Here is a 26,946-nt window from a genome sequence, read left to right as displayed (position 1 = left end):
ATTTTGTATTCTTTACCACACAAAAAGTCCTTAACGACAGCAGCGCGTATTTTGACGCGCTTTTTTTATTTCACGAACTAACACAATTGAATTTAATTGTGTTAGTTCGTGATGTGAGCGACGGTTTGTTAGACAAAAAACATGCAACATGCCAAAATATTGTTATGATTACATCACACCATGACCATATAGCAATATTATGACTATATAAGGGCATACATTGTTCTTTTTTTTGTCAAAGAAAATGTGATAGTGTTGAAAGGGCTGAACAACTAAAAGAACTTGAAATAGTGTACTGCTGTAGGTTGAATTGTGTCATGAGATATACTAAACGCATGTACAGTTCTTCAATAATGCAGTAGCAATAGTTAGTGCGTATGTAAATTGTAGCCAATACAAAAGGATCTCAATTAAATATTTATCGTTGAAACCATTGTTTAAAATTTTACTGCCTTTGTGGAGCTAAGGTAATAAAAAAAAAACCCAATGAAGTTCAATATTGAATTGCTTAGTTTTTATATTTATTTACAGTATTTATTTCAAGGTGAAATGTAATGCAGTCCTATATTCATTGAAGACAGTGGCGTATCTAGCTGAGAGTGGGGGTGGGGGGTCGCACGCTCCTCCAAAAATGTCTCGCGTCCCCAATCGCCCCCAAAATCAAGGTCAATTAGTTTAAAGTCATCTTATTTTGCGAGTTAGCGCCCCTCAACTAATCTTCGAGCCCCCCCCCACTACACCTTCGCACCCACCATCAGCACCCCCCACTTCAAGACTTCTAGATATGCAACTGACAGAAGAACTTTAAGTTATAAGCCGGTAATTAATTTAAGATTGTAAACCAGTAAGAATCGTTTTTCAGGTCCGTGTCTCATCTGTACCATATTTATTTATTCATATTCAGTAACAATGCAATATAAAGTACAATAAAAGAAGTGTTACCAGGGAGACTGGATCAGGTGAGGTTCCACCTATCAAGGTCTAAGTCTCTCTTAACAAGAAGTATTAATTTATGAAATAAAAATAATATAACATCGAATACGGCAAAAATGACAACAACAACAGAAAAAGATCAATAGCAAACATTAAAAAACATAAAAACAATATTTGTTCGTAAAAAAAAAATCAGATTTTATAATTAGACGGTGAAAGTATTTATATTAAATGAGCAATATTTGAGTGTTTATTTGTAATTTACCACAGGCAGTAAGTACTGTTGCAAACGTAAGTAAAAATTGTTGAATCTAGGCCCAACAACCATACAATCAGCTGGATAGAGAATACCGTATTGACTTGATTGAAATAAAGACGTGCGGTTCAATTGACAATGACATTTTTTGTTTTCTCAGCGTATGGTCCGTCTGTTCAACCAGGATACGTACACGCTGAATACAATAACGTGCTTAATGAAAACATAAAGTAATACCTTTTTGCCTAAAGACGGGATTAAAACAAAAAAGAAGTTAAATTGCCGAGAAATATTATACAGCATTACTATTCACGGCAACATCCAATAAATACAAAAGTGTTTATATAAAATTTATGATGGCATATAAGAATAGACACATTGACGAGATACTGTCATTATTTAAAGGTAAGGAGATAGATCCATCATGAAAACCCATTTTTATTTCTACTAATATGATAATATTGTGATAACAGACGGTACGCGTAAATGGAATGGTTTTGCTAACAAGGTCACAATATTTTTGTTGTACGATCAACTCCACAGCCTGCGTCTATGGTAAGAATACGCTCCCAAACTCAGTCATAGAGGATCGAAAAAAGTCATTTCAAATGACATACATTATCGAAAAAAAAAATTGCTGAATTATTTCCTTTTTACGAAAATCTTTAATTTGGTTGCAAAAATGTTAGGTGGCTTATATCTGGAGACGTTAAGAATCTCATGTTGTTTTAGTGTATATATATCTTACCGACCACCAGTGAATTTTATATTGTACACTACCTTCTAATTTTGTTTAAAACTAAAATTAGTAAGAATAATAATTTTAATTATCTACTGTATGTAAAGAATATATTATTGTATTTATTATTATTATTGTTCTTGTTGCTTTTGTTGTTGTTGTCTGCTGCTGTTGTTGCTCCTGCTACTGTTGTTATTGCTGCTGCTGTTGTTGCTGCTGTCATTGCTGTTGTTGTTGCTGTTGCTGTTGATGTTTTTGATGTTGTTACTGCTGCTGTTATTGTTGCTGTTGTTGTTACTGCTGCTCCTGCTACTGTTGTTGTTGTTGTTGCTGCTGCTCCTGCTACTGTTGTTGTTGTTGCTGCTGTTGTTGCTGCTGATGTTGTTGTTGCTGCTGTTGTTGCTGTTGTCATTGCTGTTGTTGTTGCTGCTGCTGTTGCTGTTGATGTTTTTGATGTTGTTGCTTCTGTTGTTGTTGTTGTTCTTGTTGCTGGTGCTCCTGTTGCATTGGTTTGGGTAGTCATGTAGTGGCAAGAAAAATATTTTCAATTGGAAGAACAACTTAATTATTTATCCTTTTTTTTAGTTTAAATTCCAACAGCTACATCAAATCTGATTAACTGAAGTTCAAGTAACTTTAGATATTGTTATAATATCCTGTTTTTACAATATTTGTTATTGATGCCAAGATGAAACCTTCAAAAAGGGAAAAAATGATATTGGCCCGTCTGCATAATGATTTATCATAGGAATGTAGAAAACAAGATGTACGTGTTCTGAGGTTAAAGGAATAAAGTTTAAAATATTTATGAGATTAGGTCACCTTTGTTTCAGCTTCACACATTTCGTATAATAGGTCTACACTCGGTAGGCCGTTGCGTGTAATGGATGTGGAAGTGAGTAATAGTGCGAAAAGAGCAGGACCGTGAATACGCGAATGTCCCACAAACACACCAGTTTATCTAAGTTTAGGCCTATTTTGTCGTTTCGTGGAACCTCAGCAACATTATGAAAGTGGCGAAGATAAGCTGAATTTAATTTTACTTCCAGAGTCCTAGTATCGATAGGGTTATAAATTAAAATGATGTAAAAAGTGCATTTAAAGAGAGTGAGAATGAAAGATATTAAGCCAAAGTGACAAGGGTAAGCATTCTAATTTGTGATCACATTCATCGTTAATACTTTAGTATCCTGTCTATAAATGCAACCATCGATTATAGGCCTATGTTATATGCAGTCTGTTCCAATTTTCCTCAAAAGTTAGATACAATTTATGATTGCACAGCCAAGCAAGTGGTTGTAACAATGAAGTTGCACTGTACATTCATTCATAAAATTCGCCTGTGCTGGTTATGTGTATTTACCCATGATATTTATTATCGATACTCGGTACAGTCTCTGAATTGATGAAATGTGATTGGCTAATCAAACCACGTGATTTATTTCATTCATTTCAATTGAGTTGGCATGGAACGTTATGGTTATTGTAGTAATAACAACAATGAAAAACATTAAATTTAGAAAAGATAACATGGAAAGGCACCGTTTCGAATAAAATAAATTTTACAAGAATGTGTTTGCTATTATTTTAAAGTAAATTTAATAATTTACAATAAATGAAACATTTCGCTTTATTTCTTTAAAAAAAATCCACTGTCTTTGTAATCTCTACTAAACGACAAAGCGAACATTTATGGTATAATTAAGATAAATGTCACAGATAACAAGAGTTTGTAGGGAAAATAGGTCTGCATTCTTTCTAACGGAATTTTAATCATTGTAATAGCAAATCGCGAGTATGTATGACGCTATTAAAATGCCATTGTGTTGCCAGGTATGAACGGTTAACATTTCGTTTCAACTGACAGATACTTAGTTGATATCTGTTATAATTATGCTGATGTCCGCAAATGTTTCATTTGTTCACAAGGAATTAACTTAACTACGCCATCACTGCTCAGATATAGATTAACTGCCGGGCATACATGCTCACTACACCACCTAAATAGTTGGTAAAAACGACATTTACATTCTGTTTGACAGATCACGCGTTTCAATCTTCATATTTCACGGTTGTGATTCCGGCACTCCAAAAGCAAATGAAAATTGTAGCCTGCAAGTGTAGATTCCGAGGACTTACGCTTTTCTTGTATAAACAGAGATCCTGTTGACCACAAAAACAACCTCTCGGTGGCGCTGCAATGCAGTTATTAATAAGTTCTAATAATAATTATCTAAAGGCGCCTGCAAGAGGAAATCGATGATGTTAAGATTTTAACAAACACAATTTTCAGTTTAGTGGCCATCTAGAGAGAATTATGGCTGATAAGAGAATTCGAGGAGTGCTTGGATCAGTTTACTAGGACTAGTCAATGTTAACTTGACAAAAAAAAACAAAAAAAAAAAACCCAAAACCACGTAATCGCAAAATTGATTGCAGAGGCATAACACTCTATCGTCTGATACTAGGATTTTCGGCGGGATCGAATAATCATCGCTATCATGCCGAATAAATGAATTGATTTCATCATCAGATTCTGCTTAGCAATGACAGAAGCACCCGATCAATAACAAGCAGGTTATTACCGAAATAGTATTACATTATGCAAAAGGCGATTACAGCCGCGTATACGTGAAAGACTGAGGCAGACAACCTGTAGATGGGCAGGCGTCGTATTGAATTTGCGTGAGAGTCTGCATCTCACAATAATCTAATATACCTATCAGTTGTCTCAAGTTAACTTGACTTTGATGGTAATTTAAAGAACATACAGTATAGAAAACAAACAATAAATCGCTTTTAAAACCCAGAAATTTAAGGACCATGTCTGTTCAACACCGAAATAGACAATTGCAAATACAGTTGTCCATCTAATTAAAGACCCCTCCCATTTAGGACTATTGCGGTCCCAAACTAACAATGTCTTTTATCTTTATTATTCTAATTTTACCAAATCTTTTAAAGAAAACCAGTGGAAACCCGTCCCCAGTCAAAAAAAAGAAGGTCTTTACTGGAGGGTGACCTGTAGTATGTAACTATATAGGTGGCATAAAATATCCCCAAGCATAGGGATAACCATCGAGTTAGAATAGCCTCACTGATAACCATTTCTTTTCCTTTTTTGAATGCTATTTTTATATCGGCCTAGCTCAGATTGTTGATCATAGTATTTTCTTTTGGAGGTCCAAAGAAGTTTAGTAGGTTTATTTCTATGGTACTAGTTCTATAGTTACAACCTCAGCTTTTACATTAAAGAACGGCAAATTGGATCTCGTTAAAGGTGCCGGTTGATGTCAGATGCCTCACTCGTCTTAAATTTGGTTTCAGCCAGTCACTGGTACTGGATTCAGCCACAAACGCCTTTGTGACACGCCATATTGGCCCGTATACAATTCTTTTTTTTATATAGTAAAGAAATGCCAGGCGGAAACAAACATTAAATATAAACAAATATGCTTTTATGAAAATGTTGACAGTGTTCGATGAAAACATAGTGATGATGATGATGATGATGATAATGATGATGTTGACGACGACGACGACGATGATGATGATGATGGTGATGATGATGGAGATAATTAAACAGACCATAATATGATTGGAATTACGACTTGTGAATGAACAAGAGAACACAACCGGGCTTAAAAAGATAATTACATTTTGGTTTATCATAACATTATTATATTTTTTGTCAGTTTGCTCGGAACAATGGCCAAGTTTCTGAAATTCGATGCCACGGCGCTGACGAACGTCATCGTGTATGCTTCTTAGCATAATCCAAGATCACGTCGAGAACACGTTATTTTCTAACTAACTCCAACTATCAATTAACTATAGATTTCCCAAAGGCATAAACTCCATGCTTGTTTGCAATTAATTAGGTATTTTAAGTTCGCCAAAATGGCGTTTACACGAAATACATGTAATTTGCATATGCTAACCTCGCGATCACCTTTGTTGCTCACTTCACCAAAAACCGGCAAATTTGGATTCCGAAGGAATCGCTCATTGGACCCTTGAATTGGATCGCTTCATTAAATAGTCCGAATGCGAAGAAATGTACTTTTATCTATTAAAAAATGTTTCCTTTGTTTATAATAATTTCAAACCGTGATTTAATGCTATAGAATATTCACTAGAATTGTAATGCACCTGAAGCGAAGGCTGACTGAAATTATACTGTAACATCCGTGAATACTTTTTCGAAAGAGCAATATTTGATGATATAAGATCATTTCCTCCTTTGTCAACACTCAATTATCCATAATATCATTAGCAACCTTTACTACTGATTTCATGTACTCGTTAACCATACAATGTACTGTATACGGATTCTTCCTCGTCTTCTTGTTCTCACAGTTTGAATAATCGTCTGTCTACAGATACTTTATGAATAATGAAGACTTCCTTGACAATTTTTTAAACTCTAAAAATTACTTTGACTCTGAAAACTGACACTTCTGCACATACCAAAAGTGATGGCGATCGATAAGAACGAAATAATGAAATGCATTAGTAAATTAATCTTATAAACGGGAACATACCCTAGGGACGGCGCAGGATTAAGCAAGCCTTGATACGTTACGTTGTACATTGTTTTCTGCCTAGGCAGTGTTACGGAGTTAATGAACACACCGTCTATGGATGTTACTGGGGCCCTTGCGATTTGAACAGTAGCACTTCATTTACTGTGCATTATCTCCCCATTCTATCTGTTACTGTATTGTTCAGAAGAGCTACTATAGGTCTAATCTGTTATGTTATGTAGGCCTGTGGATTATCGGGGATTTTTTCTGTTGATTAATTTTCCTTACTTCTCCCTCTCACACTCATCTTCATTCCACTTGTGTGCGATTTTCAATTCGATTTCTGTCTGTTTATTAAATAGATTTCATCCTATCTCATCTTTATTTTATTTCTTTCTCTTATACATTGCCTATATTGTTTTGAATAATTTTAGTGATAATAATAATAATAATAATAATAATAATAATAATAATAATAATAATAATAAAACTAATATATTATTGTGTTTACTATTTATTATTTAGGCTTATTTATTATTATTATGTAGTATTATGTAGTAGTATTTTTAATAGTGATAGTAGTTAGTGGTTAGCAGCAGCAGCAGCAGCAGCAGTAGTAGTAGTAGTAGTAGTAGTAGCAGTAGCAGGGGTGGCGCCAGCGGGGGCCGGGGGAAAAGGCCCCCACTTCGGGGAGAGCTGACCTCCCTCTCCCCTCCCCGTCGGGGAGAAAAATCACAATTCGTCGGGGAGAATAAAAAATGTATATATTTAGTTTTTGCATAGGCCTATTACTAAGACCCAAATTCGATTAAATAAGCCTTTAAAACCCCTAAACTGTCATATTTTTCGAGGGAATCGCCCCCATGGAACACTTATTTTGAGAGATTTTGCGGCGATGCCGACCACACCCACTTTGTTCGTCGGGAAATCGACCCCTCATCGGGCAAATCCTGGCGCCACCACTGAGCAGCAGCAGCAGCAGCAGCAGTAGTAGTAGTAGTATTCCAGCGCAAACAAGTGCATATCGTTAGTGCATGATGAAAAAAAAAAATGGGAGCGTCACAAAGCAAGTTAGATGGCCACCATATTGATTTATGGTTTAGTTTTAAAAATTATTGAAAAATATATAGCCTCCGGCAAAACCATAAACCTTATCACCATGTGATTATTTAATCAAACGCTATCTAACTACTAGATTATTAATGACTTTAAAACTAGAATTTATGCGATTGCGCAAATAATTTTCATGAATAATTTATTTAATTACTATTTCATATTGGAGGGTTAATTTTGTTGATTTCTAATGGTCTTCTTCTTTGTTTACCGAGCAAAATTTCCATCTTCCATGATTGTAGAAATCAATTCATTTATTCAGATATAAAATGCCGGGGCATGATGCCAACATAGAAGGTAAAAAATACACCCTGGCAGGTCTGTGTTCCTTTAATGAAGATATTTAATTTAAATTCCATTAATTATTATCTTGTGCTGTTTAGAATGTAGGCCTATTCGAATTAAAAAAAATAAGCACAATAAAAAGTACGTTACGGTATTATTGCATCGATAGACACCAAATCTTGTAAGTAGGTCATCGTCAATACTTTCTATATTTAATGGCAAAGCAATGTTTAATATCTTTAGATTGATTAGAACCGCAAGGAAGTACTGCAATTTGAAACTGGTTTTGATTATATTCTAAGTCCTAAGTGTTTACAAGAAATTCCTTGGAACTATATATTGTTCGCCATAGGATGTTCAAAAAAGGTTGTACAGTTCTATGAAGGACTTCTAACTGTACCGGTTCAATTGTCGTAGCATTACCTAGATCTGTGGCTCTCAGGAACAACATTTCTGTGTAAAATAATTGTGGTGCGTTAAGGATTGGAACGCCTCCATTCTTTTATATATACTGTGACATTACAATCTACTACTTTTTTTAAACTGAGATATTCATTTAAAATCAATTATTTTTTTAAATTTTATTTATTCATTTATTTCAGGTATAAAATTACACAAAATGTAGCCAATGGCTAAATTTATTGTATTTAGAAAAATATGTATTTTTAAAAAAATATAAAATTTATATAAAACTTTAATTAAATTTATAAAATTGTTTGTAGAGTGTGTGTAATGGAGGTCTGGTATGGTAAACTTACATTCTATAGTTTACTTACTTCATCATTGTTAATCACACCTCATTTTAGAATGATGTATATGAGGATACGTCTCTATTCGTAACCCTTTTTTTCATAATCGATGCAAAGGATGTAAACGCATATCCACATGACTAGGATCAGTGCAGAACCCTGGGGGCATCGTTAAATATACTCGCTATGGACGAAGTAAATGATTTTCATTTCAGAAATACTCTGAATGAATGTATGTCTAGCTTATGTTATAATTTATGATTTTAATACAAGCTTTGAAAAATATAGATTAATATTTGCGATCTTTAAGAATCAAAATAGTGCGGCTTCAGTTCCACCAAGGGGCATACCTACTTCGTACAGTTTGGGCTTCGTAATATATAGTAGGCGACTCAATTCAAAATGACATGTGCACAAAACGTGGTTAACTGAACTGGAATGAGCCACTGGTCGTGTTTTATAATATTTTTCTTGTATGATTGATGATGTTAATATGATATATTTGTATATACAAGATGTCATGATATTAATTCTCTGCTAACATTATTACTGTAATAACTAAACACGTCTCTCGGTTATTATGGATAGGAGGGTTAAGATCAACAGACAAAATATTAACCGAACCTATAATGTACAAACTATCTAGAGTCTTGCTCAAGATGCTCTAAAATCAATACAGGCCTATATATATAATTGCAAATTACAAAAGAATTCAAATTCTACTGGCGCTGGGATCACTACAATGCCTTCGTGGCATGTGTTTATGACATTCGCCATGTCTATAGAAGGTCCCGTGTTCGAGTCCCGATGAAGGCTGAGTTCATGTTTTTCCTTTCAGGTTTCTCTTCTGTTACGTTGCAATTTATTATTTAGTGACTTATTCTGCTTGCTGTTTCTGGGCTTTTTTTTCTTCAATATGCCTCTCTATTATCTGCCATGCATCAAGGACTAGTGCTGTCCAACTACGCAGCGCATGAGTGTGAATTATTAGATGTTTTAATCGGATTTGAATTCCCAACAGAGCTTCAATGGTCAAATTGGTTAAGGCGTCAGTGAAGACACCTGCGGGAGGTCGCGGTTGGGGCACATATTTTTCACACTCGCACATCCCTTTTCATTTAACATTCAGAATTTATTTATAGCATTTACTACAAGACGGTTTATATTTTTTCTCTGCAATATCGTGATTTATATACATGACGCTCTCCCTGGGAGCGAAAGGTCGCAGGTTCGAATCCCGTTAGAGGCATTTTATTACACAATTTATTTATTTATTTATAGGACATAAATTCGCTGAGAGCTATGCTACACGATGTATTTATGTCCTTTATTCGAACACTGTATTTACCTTTTTTGATGATTTTAAATTTAACAGTTTTAACGGCTATCTTGATTTATATTATATATAAATAGGCCTATATATATATATATGATACAGTATATATTTATATATAATTATGTTTTATTCATATGATACTTTTAAATGATATTTCATTATATGTATAAACTATTTCAAATTCAACCGTGTATCATAATGGGTATATTTCAAATTGGTCCTTTTGAGATCATTATTGTTCACTCAAATACTGAGGATTAGGCTCCGTCATGCTGATCTCCGTTCCGTTTGAGTGCCTCGGAGGCTCAGTGCTGTTCCATACTCGCGCGTGTAGGAAGGATGTTGCTTCCAATCAGATTCAAATTCACCGCGAAACCTCACTGACCAAGTTGGTTACGTCGTCTGCATACTAAGTAGAAAAAAACCCAAAAAACCCGAGTTCATGTCCCAGTTTTACTCACGTAAGATTTCCTCTACTTTACCATTTACAATGGATTGTACACGCAGGGATGAAATAAATTATATCATTCGCGATTTCAGGTTTAATTGTTAAGAAAATTAATTCGTGTTGGGAATTCACCTCATAATTCGTGCAATTCCTCGACAGAATTAGCACAGCAAATCAGCTACACAATCTATAACATGGGATACATTAGCAGCTATATCTTTCTCTCTTTCTTTCTCAATGATATATTGTCAGTATTTTATGTGAGCTAGGTCGGTTTAATATCTATAGGGTAAGTTTTAAACCCGTTTCATGTGCAAAAGTTCAGCAGTATATATTTTACAAGCACTCGGTGAATTACACTACGAGGCAACTGAAAAAATAACGATGTAATTATTTTCTACAGTTTTTAAGTCACGGATACAGTACCGTAGTTTGATTCATTTCCTAAACGCCGTGTATATAGCTTTACCGAGTCCAATGGATGAGAGCGATAGACAGGCACAAATTATACGAGTGCGTATAAAGTGCACGAACGCAGGTCATATTTAAACAGTTAATCATTAAACGAAGGACGTAATGTAAAGCAAAGCTTATGTGATTATATATTAAACTAGAAAAGTTCCGGAGTTGTCTCAACTGTTGACAAACAGAATTCCAGTTTACTGAATGTGTGCAGTGATATATTGCCAGTTTCATTCAAAAATAATTTCGCTAATTTTTGCTCAGTTTAGTTATCTTGTTATACGTCCAGTAATACAACAAAATATCATTCAAAGTTATAGCACTAGGGAAAACCTCTATTATTATCACAATGACCCCCATCATCAGCATCATCATGTCTGCAATGGCCGTATTCGACTGGTTCGTTTCTTTGACAAGGATTTTTCGTTGAGTATTATTTTCATTCGACTGTTTCGTAAAATAATAGACTTCGTTGACAACGAAAATTAACGTAAATCAGAGTGCGTTAATTTGCAATAAGTTAAATCCACTTAACCAAAACAAACATGGTCGATTGGGCAGTTCATCAACAAAATTTTTTCTAAAATAATTTAGAAAAAAAATTTGAAAATAATAATTATACCCACATAAAGTAAAAAAAATTGTAGGCTAACATAATTCAAAAACTGCCTTAAAACATTTTTTTTTCACAAAAAACCCATAGGCCTAAATGCCACAAGCCGAACTTTAATTAGGTTAGCGTATATAGCGGTAACTACACAGACATTTTGTTTTATCGAGTATTTATAGCAGTTTTCTATTCGTCTGGTTGTCCTCATCATGTCATCAACACCATCGTTATCACCATTATCATAATAACCACCATTATCATCACCACAACCATCAATACCACAAGTATTAGCATTATAAGCTACCATTTACTATTATTATCAACCATGGTACCATCAATATAGGAACACAATATTTGTGTTGCTTAGCCTAACCAACCGAAACCTCTAATCTCTTCGATCAGCTTTAGGCCTATTATTTATTTATTTCGCCAAATTTATATTTATAACTAAGGACCCCAAAATACTTAAGTATGATATTTTTAATACCAGGATTTTTTATTAAGCAAAGCCCATAATTATTATTTTCACCAACAACAATAATTATCAATAGCATCATCATATACAAAAAACATCGTCATCATAAACATTATAATGATCTATATAGGCCTTATAATCATCATCAATAACGCCGTCCTTCTTGAACATGCGCATTCTGCCTTTCTATACAATCTTATTCGTTATGTTGTACCATGTTTAATTATTTTATATGTAGGCCTAGATACATGTGTGCATGTATTCCATCTATATAGTGTATACCATGAATTTTTATGTTATTTTTTATTTTATTTTATTTATTTTTTGTATCGTTATGGGGTCAGGGTTAGACTTCCAATCTTGATGCCAATAATTCATTGTTATTTACTTTATTTTAAGTTATGTTTCATTTATGTATCGTCTACTATGTTGACCATTATGAATAAATGTACGTTTTGAACTTTTACCACCCATGCTCTCATTGGCAAGGGTTCTATCGACTGACAAGTTTATAATGATTAGAAAGCCAGTTTTAATCATACTGGCCGTATGGAAACTTACAAGCTTATTTGTAGGCTTAGGGATGGAAGTACATAGTTAGGACTACTCAATATTGTAATGATGAACAAAAAATAGACCACAAGCGTACTAAGCCTTGCTTCACCTCCAGCTAACGCAGCGTTAAACAATAAAACTCATCATATCCATTGACACCGTCAGTTATCAAAGACTATTGTAAAAGAAAATTCTGGGGTTCCACACAAACTGCAACACTAGCAGTGACCTATCCAGTTGAATTTCATTGCACATGCATGTTGGTGGCTAAACACCCCAATTCTTGTGATACATTTGCGCTGACAGTTTTTCTCTCTTTGAATTACATTCTTCCCTATAGTTTTCTGCAAACAAATCAGGTTTCCTTTTCACTTCAGTTTTCCATAAACATCTGTTTCTGGCTAAATCCTCCCAAGTGAACAAATCAAATCCAAGAGACTTTAAATCCCGTTTGCCTAAATCCGTAAAACGTAAAAGGGGGCGGCCAATGGGTCTATTGCCTTTTGTTACCTTACCATATAAGAGAATTTTTAGGTATTATTGTATCCTCCATTCGACGTACATGTCGTTCGATTATAGTCAACATCAAATGGATACCGCAATGCTGCAGGTCTTCACTTCAATGTTCTCCATGTCAAGCTAAGAATCTTACGGAGGCATCTCATGTGACATTTAACTTCTTTTTTCTATATTACCGTAAACTCTAGTAAAGTGCTGACTATGCAAGTACGGTAGAGTTTGATCTTAACATGGATGTTGAGTTTCTTGTTTGTCCATACTCTGCCAGCCAGTCAGCCTTGCCATTGTTGTAGACGTCTTGCCGATTCGTGTGTTGATTTCACGTTTCAAGGAAGCATAGTTAGCATTGTCATTATAGTTATATCATGGAGGTAGGTTATATTACATATTTGTGCTAGTCTAAACAAAAAAAAAAAAAAAAAAAAAAAAAAAAAAAAAAAAAAAAAAAAAATCAAATCCAATACTAGTGATAGACAGAAAAAAATGGTAAACGTAAGTGACAGCATATGTTGTAACACTTGTAGAAGCCAGCATTTTTTTTAGCATTGTACTTATCATTTAACGCAAGCTTTCGTCAACTCAGTATGCTTCTCTAGTGCATGTCGAACAAAATTATAGGATCAATACAAGTTGCCTGAACTGGACAGTCCAACATGATATTTTTTTTAATGCAAGAGATATGGTGCGTTTTGCAATTGGTATTGTGAATAGTGCGTTCGTAGTACGTGCAGAAACGGCAAGATTAACTGTTACTTATTAAAATATGAACATCATCCGACCGGGTAAGCCTTGTGTTTCTCATTAAAACTGGCTTTCCGCTGTGTGATGCGGAATAAATACAAAATTAAATAAATCATGAAACAAGTTGGTCTAAATACTAAACATCCATTAAACATAACTCTTCATGCTATTAACTCCTTACAAAGACACCATCGAGTTATCCAAAATTTCTTTAATAATAATGATAACAATAATAATCTGGATCTGGTTTTGGATAATTAATCAGTAATCACAACAACTTGGTCAGAGTCACAGGCTCTTCGGTTGCCAAGAAAGTGAAAAATGATGTACATAATTGGGAATCAACACTACGTCAATGGCTAACACTCAACGAGACTATCAAGCTAAATCCCAATGACGAGGATTAACATTAATTACGAAGATTACCTGATGATTTACTTAGCAATTGGCTTAGTGATTTACCCTGTGATTTACCTGGTGGTTTTATCTTGTGATATGCCTGGTAATATGCCTGGTAATTTACTTGGTGATTTACTGGTGATTTACCTGGTGATTTACTTGGTGATTTAATTGGTGATTTACGTGGTGGTTTATATGGTAATTTACGTGGTGATTTACCTGGTGATTTAATTTGTGTTTTACGTGGTGATTTACCTGGTAATTTACTTGGTGATTTACCTGGTGATATACTTGGTGATTTATGTCGTGATTTACTTGGTGATTTACTTGGTGATTAACTGGGTGATTTACTTGGTGATTTGCATGGTGATTTACTTGGTGATCTAGCTGGTGATTTATTATGTGGTTTAAATGGTGATTTACCTGGTGATATACTTGGTGATTTACCTTGTGATTTACCTGGTAATCTACTTGTTGATTCACTTTGCCATTTACCATTTACCTGGTGAGTTAACTGGTGACTTACCTATTTAGCTGGTAGGTTTCACATGTGTGAGTTAACTGATAAGTTATCTGGTAAGTTAAGTTTTGATTTACTTGGTGAATATTATCTGTTAAATTAGAGGTAGTTTACCTACAATGTACATGGCTTTTACCTGGACGGTGACCTATTTGGGGATATTTGGATAACTTGGGTATTTATCAAGTGGTTTACATTTCCTGTTAATTTACATGGTGATTTTCCTGCGAATTTATCTATCACTTAGTAAGTTACCTGACATGATATACCTGGTTATTTAACTTCTGACTAGCCTATGAATTACAAGCACATTATTTGCCTGGTGGATAACCTAGTGGTGTACCTGTGAGTTTCCTGGTGATATATCTGACGGATTACCTGGTTATTTACCCGATAATTTAATATGTGATTTTTTGGTGAATTACAGCAACTTGTGACATATCCGTTGTGGCTATTTGTCTGGCGAAATCATTGGTGAGTTACCTGATGGATTATTGGTGATTTAACTGATGACCTATAACCGGTTACATTACGTAATTTCTAACCTGTTGTGCAGTGCTGATCTACCTAGTTATTTAACCGGCTAGTACCTTGGTGTGTTGCATGATGATTTGCCTATTGGTGATTACTTAATGATTGCTTGATAACAATAATAATATATTTGATTTGATTTATATATTTATGTACATAGACCAATGGTTTTCCATTGCAAATATACGTCACCATAACAATACATATTTAAAACCACGGTTCTTGTCTCTATCTATTATACGTAAGATCATTAAACCCATTCTAAGTTCCAGTTGGTTAGTAAATCTATCAAAATTAAAGTACTCAAACCATAAATTGATTACCAATTCTACTTTGATATTGCCGTAATTATACATTATTCATACCCTTATTCATCAAGAATATATACATAAACTGTCAACTTCTATTAATGTAATTAATTTGGTCTTAACATTAACATGTTCATGTAAACAGTAAGAAACAATCATGCTTCATAGCTGATTACTTATGTAGATCAAAATATCCCATCAAGCAACATTTCAACAGCGGGTGGTAAAATGACAGTGGCAATGTATCGTGAGGAAACGGGCCAAGTGGCAACGGGCCTAGCGTAAGCCCAGCAATTAGTAGTGATCAAAATAATCAAACAAGTTTTAAGGCATAATTATAATTATATTTTTGTTCTTTGTTTTCTATTAATAGTGCACTCTTTTTTTGCGATGGATGTGATGTACCAACTCATTTTCCGAAAGGACAAAAATAAAGAAATCTTGAATCTTGTTCAGGTTTTGATCGAATTTAAAACTGTTTAGGCCTAAGCATTTATAAAGTGATTGAAACAATATCCGACAACAAAATCTTTTAACAATAACAGAGATGGAGTGGAGTTTATGAATGAAAATTCTCAGATGCCAAAATGGATCATGTTAGTGGCGGTGCAAACGTAAACTTTGAAAAACTGTGTCGAATAACGTCAGAAGCAATGCGGAATGTTACCCCAGCATCAGCGGCATTAGTAGACGTTGCAGGAGCAAAAGCAGCAGTAATAGTAGTAGTAGTAGTAGTAGTCCTCTAGCAGCAGTCTTTGTATTGTAGCAGTAGTATAGTAATAGTAGCAGCATCAGTAGAATGACAGTATCAAACAGTAATGGTAGTTTTAGTATTAGTTAAGTAGTATTAGTAAGAAGTAGTAGCACTATAGTAGTTCTATTCTTCCTACTCATTTATTGGACAAATAATAGTCTTTATACCATGACGTTATCATGCCATTTGCAAAATGACAAATGCCGAATTAAAAAGAAGATATGAACGAATTTCAGTCACCGGTTCTCTGTTTATGAGAAAAATATGCATACATTAAAAACGACAGTGCAGCAATGTACACAGTGTTTATCTCATGTCGGGTGCTTTTTACATAGATATCTCGTAATTTATGGCTGATTAATGCCATGTAGAAGAGAAATTGTTAGAGTCTTTAATATTTATTGCGAAAAGCTATTAGGCTTAAGACTTTCAGGAGAGTGATATGAAAGGATAGAGAGTATATCTGTGAGGGAGAAGAGAAAAGGGTAAGTGTAATCAATGTGTGTATATTATGAAATACCAAAAGGCATAATTATATTTAGATAATGGACTTAAAACGTGGCAAACAATGTGAGTACCGAATGTTTACTACTGGTAGTAAAATTGGTTTTACCTTTAGACGGATTTGTGGGAGTTGTATTCCAAATGAATGTTCTGTAATATAGATTTGGGATAATTTACACCAAGCGTCAGGTTTTAAGAGCTGTAATTATTTCGATGCATATCAATATGATTCGCTGGCTTTGGATTCGCATAAAAGGGCAATCTTCTTTTACATGCAGTTGCTCCCAAGATACCGCATGCTCATTAACCATTAGCGGTCCAGAACGCCACGTTCTCATATTTCCGTACATCAAAATTCAAATAAAATACTGAATTTCAGATCTGGCTTGCAATTAACTCAATAACTAATCTTTACACAGAGAAAATTGTCAGTGGAGCCCCCCCCCCCAAAAAAAAAAAAAAACAAAAAAAAAAAAAAAGCCTCTCTCTCAATCCTTTCCTAAACTCAGGAGACATTGATTAACTGGTGGGAATATATATATATATACAAGAAGTATCTAGGGTGGTAGTGGCGGTGCTCGTCACATATTGAAAATGCTAAAGTAGATAAAAATCACTTTGTCACCTTTTTTTCGAGCTAATGTCCTTCACTTAATCATCGAGTTCCCCCACTTCTCTTTCGCCCCCTTCATCCCCCGCATTCCAAAACTCTTAGACACGCTATTTAATTGCTTCAGATTCTTATTCATTTGGCTGTCGGCCGATTCGACAATTTCAGTAAACAATTCTTAGTAAAGAATTACATCATTACTGGCTAATAATTAGGAGGAGATATTTCAACACCAAAGTTAAAGACAGGATAGATATATGCTCAGTTCGTTAGAAAGAGGATGCTGCTCATATTTCGTATTTATCCAGGCGTAATACCTTGGCAATATTAAATTAAAAGGCATTTTTTAGGCACCAACCCCTTTTAGTTCAATGGACCTTTCCAAAGTGTCAATCAATCTAAACTTTTCGACCACTTAGAAAGCGCTATCCGGAGTACATAGTATCAACGATTTTAGATTATAGGGCACATATTACATTTATTTTAAAAGATAGCTACACTCTATAGATTTTTGAATATATCGTAGTATCTTGGATATTAAAGTGCAGATACGAATCTTTAAAAAGTAATTGAAGCAATGGATTTTTTCCGCTAAGCCACGCCCCTTTAATATTGTTGCTAAGGTCCCTACAAAACGCCAGTGTTAAAATATACGCGCAAACACGTGCGTTTGAGGGACAACAATTGTGCTTGGTAGACGCGCGCGTATTCCTGGCCCAGTTCTGATTGGTAATTTGTTAAGTTTGATTGACACTCCGGAGAGGTTCATTGTATTTACTCTCTTAAAGCTCTGTCCGCACTATCAAATTCATGTGACAAATATGTGTGACGTGGGCACATTAAATGTATTTGTGACATAAAATTTGATAGTGTAGACAGCGGCTTTTTACATAAAGGGTTTTTGTTTTAATCTCTGCTCTTTGCATCTAATCTGCTAAAACTTTTAAACATTTAGTTAAAAAATTGATTTTCTCGTTTAATAAGAGAAAATACATCGTAAAAACACAGATCGAAACAGATTTAATTTTCGCTATATAAAGCCCGAATTTGATTTTCGGTAAATTTAATAGTCTGCGATTATTATAGGAAAGTATTATTTATGCGTCTGTTAATTGACGAACAAAATATATTCTCGTTGCGATTGCGATTATTAAGCCTAATTGAAAGTTGAAACTTATATTAATGAAAATATACTTGTATATGAAATTAAAATATTTAATAATATTTAGCGCAGCACTAATTCTACTGATGGTTGAAACAAGAAAATTCTTTGCGCTAGTATGAATATACCACTGATTATGATGAACTCTTTACGCATGTGCAATGCTTGTCGGAGATCAACAACTGTGTCCAATCTACGGGAGGCGGGGCCCTCTGTTTAATGTAATTTCACCATACATTTTCAATTTTCTCTGTGATATCGTGATTAAAATTACACATGTAAACGAGTTTAGTAATATTTTATTTAAATAAACCATAAGTTGTAAACGGATAAAGTTATATAAAATGAAGAATTAAAAAAAAAAGTATAAATTGTGGGCAACTGAATTTCTTTGCTTAGTTGCGTACACAAAATTTAGGCTAATCATCGAAAAATTGATATGCATATTATGTAATATATATAACAATTTATAGAACACAATTTTAAAATAGAGCAAGCATTATTATGCAAATTATTACTGGTATGTATTGCATATATTTATATTATATTATATTATATTATATTATATTTATTTCTTTATTCTGTTTTACTCCAAAACAGAACTTCTATTCCTATTGGGATTCACCTACCATTGACATTAAGGAAAAAATATCAAAAATAAATAAATAAATGACTATGATATATATAATGCGTAGGTGGCCGTTGATTTGCCTCAAAGCTCTTTATTATTGAGACAGTACGACGAAATCTTTCGGGCTTAACCCTTTTTAAAAATCTTAACAACCACTCATATAATATAATTATATAATTAAAGATCTAGAAATAGGTTTCAAATTGATTAAATCCGAATGTTTTAATGTATCTTGTGTTGAAAAAAAGTGAAGTTTATAGACGGCAATGCTGGCTTCTATAATTTTTACGGTTCTTGTTTGCATGAGGAAGGGACAGTAACTCACTACACAACATGTTTGCTCCTGGTGTTGTTTTACTATCTCATCAAAGGTGGGTAATGCAATAATACATGATTTTATCATTGACCCCCTTTAGGTTGAATAATTTCAACAACCACTCATTTCTAAACGAATCAAATGCAACGCCTTAGCCCACCATCACCCATTATAGTTCCTTGAAGAGCAATTAAAATAATTATTAAAGTTATTAAGCCTCGTTAAACTTTCGGCCTAGTTGTAATTGATTTTTCTCAGATAAATCCCATTCGTAATACTATCGTACAACGCATAAACATGCGTTGTACACACGGTGGTAAGGCATAAGATAAACGAAGCCAACCAGTTGTTTGTGTGTAAGAAATGTATACTTTATATGCTATATATTTTATTTTATTCTAATGAAGCTCACAACAAAGAAAATAGTAAGCAAGGTGGAGGAAATCAGGGGAAAGGACACCAATACTAGTTCACCTGCACCCCCCACCCCACCACAAAAAAAAAAAAACAAAAAAAATACATAATATCAGTTTAACATTACAATAATAGTAATAAAGAAATATATTAATTGTACACATTAATTATTGTAAATAGTTATGAAAGCAAATACTAAAAAAGATAATATAACAGAAATTGAATATCGATAAAATAGAATATGTCACACTGTGGTTGACAATTAAATAGGTTTTAAATAATTTAATTAAAATATATATACATGTATTCAGTAAAGAAGTAACAAGAAACTAATTTTAAGCATAGGCAGTAAAAAATTAAAATATATTGTATAAATATTGATCTATACTTATAATTAGGTAGGACGGCACATTTCTTAGACTTGCTTGGGAATTACCAATTGATAATACATAGTAATTTTTTTCTGTAAAGTATATAATTACATTTAAAATTTTACACCAGTTTTAACTACTGTGTGTATCCGATTAATTTTAACTTTTTAAACCACACTTTAAAAAGTCATGCAGAATTTTCAGCATTTTTAAAGCTTTAGTATTTTTTAGCATTACAATAACAAATGTCTTTATTGATTCCGCATCTGGCTTTTTAAGTGTTTTATATGTTTTTGATGCTTTTAATATTGTGCGATTCCTTCCAATTTCATTAACTTTTAAACCACATTTAAAAAGACAAGCAACATCTTAATATTTTTAGCATTTTAAAAGTTTTTAGCATTTGTTTTACCCATTTTAAAAGTTTTTAGCATTTGTTTTACCTAACATAAATGTTAATTGATCCAGCAAATCTTGCTTTTAAATGATCTTATCTGTTTAATATTTGTAGTTGTTTTGTATTGAACGCACCTGTGATGAAGCACCACTGTTACAAAATTGCAGCTTCAATAAATTATCATTTTATTACTAATAGTCGCCAAACCACTGTGTAAATTAATAATCGTTTTACCGGTTAAATATCCACTACCTTTTTTTGGCAATCTGCAAGACACTATTCACGTTATATCTTTCCACCTATACTGTGTAGAAAGACACCTGCTGGTACAGTACTTACGACTTCCAATAACTGCAACGGATCTAAGATTCTGATCTATTATTCTTTAAGAACGACATATTGTTATTATATATCATAATATGTAAATATATTTCCTGTTCTTAATAAACCATAAACCGAAGAACAAACACATATCTGTTCCCACAGGGCTCGTACCTTGCACAATACATTTTCCTCATCTTCATCCATTACCAAGTGAAATGACTAATAGTCTATAGTACAATACAATAAGTTCTTGAAAGAAAAGACAGGAAATCGATGGTAATTTATGATTATTATACAGGTCGACGCCAACCGTAGAATCGGATTGATTTTATTAACATATTCACATAATAATATACACTGGGTATAGTATCCGATGATATGATATTAATGATATTAATTTTAAGATTGATGAAACTTACTATAACTCGTACCGTATCTGCGGCTTGCTTGGGTTGTTATTGGTTACAGTAATCACTGATCACTGATTGGTCGTTAAAACCATTGTGCGCAATACAATTTTGAATATCACATCAGTTTTGTAGCTCTGAAAAGGACTATTGGTTTTGTTAAGATTGTATGGACTTTTCGATTGAGTTGCTTGCTGCGATCGTCATTACAGATTTAAAATGAGTAAACAATTACCTATATAAGCGCGTGTTCCTGGACCTGTTTATTGGTCAGTTACCGAATTTGATTCTTATATGTATATTATTATTATTAATATTATTACTACTACTACTAATCCTATTACTATTATAACTATAAATATTCAACATAACGTTATTTAAACCATGAACTATCATCGTAGAATGCATTTTGAAACACATTATGTAACGTGTTGCATCATTGTCAACCCCAAACATGTTTAGCTTTGCGGGTGAGATAAATTAACATTGTTAACTTCTTCATACGTGCCCAGGTAACGAAGGCTTAACTAAGAAATCATGTCTTTGTTTATTAGAAGGGGCAAGATTACCACTTGAATACTACAATCCCGTTGGGACCATTATTGAACTTTGCCAGAACATCTCTGCAATTTATAATGCCTGTAGCTATAAACCTTCTTTAGGAGCTGAAGGCTACAGGCTTAAATATTACTTCAACTATCCTAAGAAGCACTGTTAATATTGAATTATAAATTCACCACATTATTTACATTTTCATCTGCAGTATCATCAGTCATGTTTCTTGAATTTCGTCGCCATCGCCCTCATCATTATCAGACCATAGTCATCAACATAATTATTGTCTTTGCCGTTGTTATTTAGATGGATGGATTTTTTCGGTGTGAACACCAAGGATAGCTCACGAAAGTCTGAAGGAGACTTATTTCCAGTGGGCTCCTTCTGGTGGTGATAAGGCAGTACACCGGAAGACAATTCCATACTCTTTTCCAGAAGAGTGCGTTCTTTAACGTGGACATGGGCCATTTTGCACACGGGATCCACGGCTTAAACGTCTCATCTGAAAGACGGTACGCTATCGCAACTTACATTTTAGCCCTCCGGCCGAAACACAAGGAGAGCAGCGATGAGAATTGAACCGGGAACCAAAAGATGGTTCATGCACACACACTGTGACTACCATCAATTTAGCCGACTGAACTAGCTGCCCTCACATTATGATTTAATTAGAATCGTCATATTCTATAACATCATCGGTATATCATTATATCACTATTACGTCACATAAAAAAATCGCATTTACCATTATCACCATCATCTTCACCTATGATCATTATAATTTACTGCTACTATAATCATCATGATCTTTATTAGGCTCTATCATCATAAAAATAATTCAATATTAAAATTGTCACAACGATCCACATCATCATAATCATCTGCGTCATTATTATCGTATCGTCATCATCATCATCGCTGTTTCCTCTTCATATTCGCATCAACGCCCTAATCATTATATCATTATCATTGCTTGTTCATCAGCATCGTGTTTATCATCATCATCATCTTTGGCATAATCTCCGTAATTATTATTATTATTATTATGATTAATATTATTATTATAATTGCCAACGTCATCTTTATTGTCACCACCATTATCATTAATGGTGATCAACATATCATCATCATGTTAATCATCACTACCACCACCGCAATAAATCCTGATTTACCTGATTAATAAATAAACTCAACTCAATTCAATTATCGTTGTCTTCATTATAATCAAATTGCTAGTATATTTCAATAACCTTTTAATAAGATGAAATCATTTTCATTAAAAAAATTTAATTAATTTATTTATAGGCCTACACATCAATCACCATATAGCATAGCTAATACAAAACTGTCTCTTAAATTTTAATCAATTGCTACTGCCAAAATGAAATTGATGTTTTTATATTAAAAAAAACACTATATAGACATCTACACAGACATGTACAAATAAATTACTCCATCATCACTGACATACATACTGAGATCATTAGTTTCGGTGACGTCATTGTTATACATGTCAAGTCGCTACGGTTAGGAGCTAAGTGGCTATTAAAAATGATCTCATTACTCGATTTTTTACATAAAGTATATACCCAAGAGCATTTTAATATCATAAAAGAAGTACCAATAATTAGCTGAGAAATGTCCACGATCTAGTGGACGGCAGCTCGTGCAGCTTTTAAAACAAGTGCAGTTGTAACGGCTCTGAAACACGATTTTATGCGATATGATCGTCTGACGGGATAGTGAGAAATACAATAATTGTAGGCCAACCGACTTGTTATTACTCAAGTGTGCAGATTCATAATCCACGGTAACCATATAGACTTGACATGCACCTATAGTCAGGTTTAAAAACTGCACATGTTATTTTCAAATTGACATTATTACTTGGAATTGAAACGCGACTCATAATGACTGAGCGTAGGAACTACTAGGTCTCGTCTTTCTGGGACTGTACTACTGTACTTTTCGTCTTTTTGAAACAACAGCTCACGTTTCGCTTCAACCTTAATGGTGTTTCAAAACCATATGCAATTATACAATATCCTTTTACCGACTTAGTGAACTAGTGTTTTAAAATCCTTTATAATCAAATAGTCCTCTTACAGACTTAGTGCAGCAGTTTTATATAATAGTGTGTGACAATTTATTTTTCTACATTTTGCCTCTTTCTCTAACAGTTTAGCTTCGAAATAAATGCGTAAAGGAATTACTTAGGGATAGCTTTTTTGTTGACTATCACATTTTCCATTGTGCAATTTCTAAAGAAAAAAAAATATATACTAAAGTACGACCATAATTCTTTGACGTTTTTATGTTATTATTTTTATGACTTCCATACATTTAATTTGTTTCAAAGTTAAAGTACCGTAAACCATATTTCGGTTCAAGATTTTCTAAATCAATCGAGGCATTTCATCAATGTAAACTAAATCCGGATCAGCAGAAATAATTTGCAGAGTAGGGCTATATAAATCGACTTACACGATGTTTTTATGTGAAAATGAAACCTAATATTATACAAAAACATTATGTTTAAAATTATGAAAACGTTTTAATATATTTAAATGTTTTTGTCCCCATTGGGACACGAATACATGACCCTCCCGGGGCCGATTAACGTTAGGTTCTCGACAAAAGTATTTGACCTATGTTTTCTGGGAAGAAATAAACTTTTGTACTATAATATACATTGTTGGCATCAAATAAGTACGAGTATGTCCATGGGCGAATCTTTTATTGTATGTAGAACCAAAATAAACAAATTACATGAAAACTTCCAATTAAATGAAATAGTCGAATCTTTTCTAAAAGCTCCGTAGTGTACCAACCTTCTTTTCTTTTCATTTGGTAATTTGGGCAGAAAAATAACAAACTATATGAAATATATGGGAGTTCAGAAGATACGTCCGAAATACATATTATGGGGTCGTAAAAACTGTAATACTTTACAATTTTACAGGTTTACAGGTTATTAAGATATTTACTATAAAGGTGTTAATCAATTATTATCGTACTTGTGAACATCAACAATAGTTTCTAGAAACATTGTCGATTAGAGATACCTTATTGGAAACGATAGCTAAATTGCGAAAACATTATCATTTACTTATCTCACGCTCATGATAGAAGTAATTATACAGACGGAGGATCCATTTCTTTATGTCTCAGAAAACGCACTCTCAACTAACATGAATAGTTAAATCTTTGCTTAATAGGCTATTTAATCTGTAATGAAAACCACAACGAAAAACACAATGTTAATGGCTTAAGTAACACTTTTATGGAGAGTGGCGCTGAAGAAAACGATGGCGCTTAGAGAAGCTTGATAAACCAGCCGGACAGACAATTACTGTATTCACATTGCTTATGTATATTTACCCATTAATATGCTATGATCATTTGAATCCGGGTACACCTTTGTGCGTGAGCTATACATAGGCTACATCTTGACTATTTACTGTTGTACTTTTCTATTTGTTAATTGTATAGCGCACAATTAGTCCCTATTTCGGTCGTATATACACAATCCTCAGTTAAAAATGTTATGTTAACAAAATGTTGCAGTTTGGCGTAAATAAAGATTTTTTTCTTATAATCAAAAGTACGTAATATTTGACTAAATAACATTGCAAAATATGTTACAACGTTGTGTTAACGTTATTTTTTTACATAACCTATCACAAAGTTATTGAATATTATAATGACGTTTTTCTGTTTGCTGAGTATACAATTTTCTCCACCTACTGAGTAAACCCTTTGGTACTCGTGAAATGAATTCGGTACTAGACCGAGTCCAGATCATATTTGGCAAAATTACTACCAAAGTTGTAACTGCCGACTCAATTATATCCAGATTCAGATCCGGATCAATCACTTCCCACTAGGAGGCCTCCCCCATTTATACGAGCGAGCCAAATGGCCTAGCGGTTAAGGCAGGGGCACCATGATCATAGCCAACAATATCGGCATAGGTTCGCGGCAGGCTCGCTCCTATGGTTCTGGTGGTGGAACAAGTCTTCTCGGATAAGGACTATAAACCGTAGGCCCAGTGTACACAAATGCTCATGTGCACTTTAAAGAACCCAGTACATCCTTCGAGATGAGTAGGGAGTTACCCCGGTGTACTGGTTCATTCCCGGCCCCTGTCGTGGACTGTTTTATGTGAACTGGGCCCTCTGGGAGAACAGTAATTTGTTACTGAAGAGGAAACCCAGTATAAAGAACAAATAAATAAAAAGAAAAATACTCTTAGACTCAGAGAGGCCAGCGAGATGAACTTTGTTTACCCATAAACCTTAGCAAGATTACCATCATCGCAAATCCACACTATTAGGTTGGTACTCCACGTTTATCGAGTTTTTGTAGCTAGTGAACATCTTTGCTATTGGTATGAAAAATATATATACTACAACTCAAGAAGGGTCATGTATGTGGAGTTCCAACTCCATATACAGGTTGTATGTAGTTTGATACATTTTTTTCATACCAGTAGAATTGATGTTGACCAGCTACATTTCCAGTTTGTTTGTGAGACACACACAAACACACACACAAAAAACAAGAAAAATATTTTCACACGAAACACCATTATACGCAAGATCCAAGCGCACGTATATCTTAACATAAACCTAACATATTCTGTTCACATACTTTCGTACATATTAATAGTTGTTACGTAAGCCGACTGATCTCGAATTAGGCCTATTTTTAAATTATGACTTTAAGGCATTATACAAAGGGCAAGCTTTCATACTAGTTTATGAGACAGATTAAATTATAATTATTTCTGTCACATTATAATGAGAAATAATTGGATGTGAAATAATAGGTAAGAAACATAAGTATTCTCCAGTTGAAAACATATATTGAAAATAGTTATGACAGTAGTAATAATTATTTATAGTATAGTAATTGAAATTGACTGATACAGGCTCTGTTGGTATTTTTACTCGTCTTTACTTCTCAGGTATAATATATACATCTAGGTTGTTAA

This window comes from Anneissia japonica, unplaced genomic scaffold, assembly GCF_011630105.1.
Source record: "Anneissia japonica isolate Jap-2015-1 unplaced genomic scaffold, ASM1163010v1 scaffold287920_len488460_cov166, whole genome shotgun sequence".
NCBI lineage: Eukaryota > Metazoa > Echinodermata > Crinoidea > Comatulida > Comatulidae > Anneissia > Anneissia japonica.
Note: the sequence above shows the minus strand (reverse complement) of the source record.